The sequence below is a fragment of the Belonocnema kinseyi genome, chromosome 3, assembly GCF_010883055.1.
Source record: "Belonocnema kinseyi isolate 2016_QV_RU_SX_M_011 chromosome 3, B_treatae_v1, whole genome shotgun sequence".
Classification (NCBI taxonomy): Eukaryota; Metazoa; Arthropoda; class Insecta; order Hymenoptera; family Cynipidae; genus Belonocnema; species Belonocnema kinseyi.
The window spans coordinates 14,781,733-14,784,293 of NC_046659.1; positions in this window are offsets into that span (position 1 = coordinate 14,781,733).

The window sequence follows — 2,561 nt, forward strand, 5'->3', positions numbered from 1 at the left end:
GAGGGAGCTCTTCTTAATATTTTGACACCAAAATCATGTCGATACACCTTACCGACTGCGAGTAAAGCCACCCACGCTTTAACTTGACAGACTGTAATGGAAATCGAGATAATAATACAGTTTTAGTTAATAATGGAATATGTCATTTATTTGAAGAGACAAGATACGAGCTCCATACCGCTCAGATTGATAAAAACAAAAAGGTGCCCCTTACAAGTTTAATGAAAACTTACGTTTCCATTGATTCCAGTAGGAGCAGATTTTTTGAAAACGCTGGATAGCTTGATTTGACCAATAAGCGAGCATTAACCAATGCAAATGAGTATTTTGATGTATCGATACCTCTTAGTATGATATTTGGTTTTACTGATGATTATCAAAAAATAATCGTTAATTTTAAGCTTGAGCTCATATTGATTAGATAAAAAGATGATACAAACTATATGAATATCTAGTTCTGCCAACCACATTCAAACATATTTGAACAGCAAAAACTTTTTCTTAGTTGGAAAAACCCAGATTTGTTATATTAGGATTTAAAACAAATAAGAAAAATTTGGGTGCGCTAAATTCTAGTTATTTTAATCATTGCAAAATACCTGATCTCATATTATTTCTTAAATTTCAATGCTATTCATACGGCTATGCTGGGCAAAATTCAGCATATTGTATTTTATAGCATGACCGTATTGTTGAGTATAAACCAATAAGTGGTGTGGTGAAAGAGTTAGTATGAAAACAAATGTAAACAAGTAGAAATAGTTTAGTTGCATATATATAATTATAAACTATTTATTTTTCCAGTATAATGTACTGATTTTTTTTTGTTGATAATAAAAATTAAAAAAGTGAAAAGAAAATTATGTTGTTTTTTCAGAGTTCCTTTTTCTTATAAGAATAAGTGCGAATAGTAAATAAGCGAATGATTGGTCGGTGAACATCGTTGACATTGGAATATTCGGTCCACTTCATCAGGTTGCATCCAAGAGCTACATCAGTTTGAGAAAATGATTAGGATTAAATTTTCCAATTAGAAATAAATTTACTTTAAAAAATATGATTTTCAGGTTGCATTAAATAAAAAACAATTAAGATTCAACTAATTTTCTTTTATTTGCAATAACTTGTATTTTACAAACAACTGTACAGTTTTTCGATTCCTTCTTCCAATATACATATATGCTTTTTTTGTTGCTTTTTCCAATTATATATGTTTCAGTTACAGAAATATGTATGTTATACACTAGTCCTAGCTCTCTCTCTATCTCTATCTCTCAGTGCTTCACACATATATGCAAGTTTTTTAAAATCGATGTACATAATGTCAACTGTACTTTGAGAATTAAATTCATTAGTGGAAAATGAACATTAGTCTTTATCCACATCTATTGTCTCCTATGAGCCCCAAGAACTTTTTATTGAGTAAGTCAATTTCATAGACAAAATTTGGTGGATAGCATGAAGGTCAAATTTTTCTGAATCTCTTTTAACATAATTATAAGAGTTTGCAACTGTAGTGTGATAAATCAAGCTGTCTGTATCAGTATAAAGTAATTTTGTTTCATTGAAGGTTTTATTCATGTAATTGTAATGAAGGCCATAAATCATTATCTTTGAAAGGTCAAGAACAGCGAATCCGATATAAATTGATTTATTAAATTCAATTTTAGTCTTATTCATTTCAATGATCACCAAGTCCTCACAAAATATAATGCAGCTATGAAAGTTTGGTTTGGCAATCAAAGCTTTATCAGCCCATCTTCCTCCCCATTTTGTTGCTAACTTAAGATCATTGTGCTTCCATACGTTCATTAGTTTAAACATTTTTTTTTAAATTTATTTTTTGCCTGCTTTTTCAATTCAGTATTTAAGTCAATATATTTCTTTAACCATGGTTTTGGTTTGAATTGGAAAACTCTGTCAGTTTCAACAAGTTTCGTCCCCAACTTTAAATACTGTAGGGTAAAACTTGACTCATAGCTTTGCTTTATTCATTGCTAATATTAAAATAAGTGATGTAAGATTCTGGTTCCAATGGATTAAAATAGATGAAGTTTAACTCCAGTATACTTTAACATGACATCAACAGAAAGGCCAGGTGGTGTATAGTTTTTAAATTAAATTTTTCCCAAACCTTGAAGGCATGATTATAATCTTCATCTGGAATACCCTCATCATTTAATTTAGAATCAAATCCACAATTTACTGGAAGACAATCTTCATTTAATTTTTGCCAATCATCAACATAATCGTATGGAAATACGCACTTTCTTGTTAATAATTTCAATTCTTCATAATTTGAAAAATATTTTCTCGTTATTAATTTTTTATTATTGTTAAGATTTGAAGATAATTTAGAGAGACTACTTAGAACAAATGTAAGAAAGTCACCAAATATCAGTTTAACTATTTTATTTAGCACCCTTTTGGTAAGGAAATATGTTTTTCCTAATTAACAGGTTATAATAAGATATCACCTTCAAAGCTTGTTGCCAATTCTTTTATAAAAAAATGAGAGTCATAGCCAGATAATTTATGAAATACTATGGGAATTTCATGTC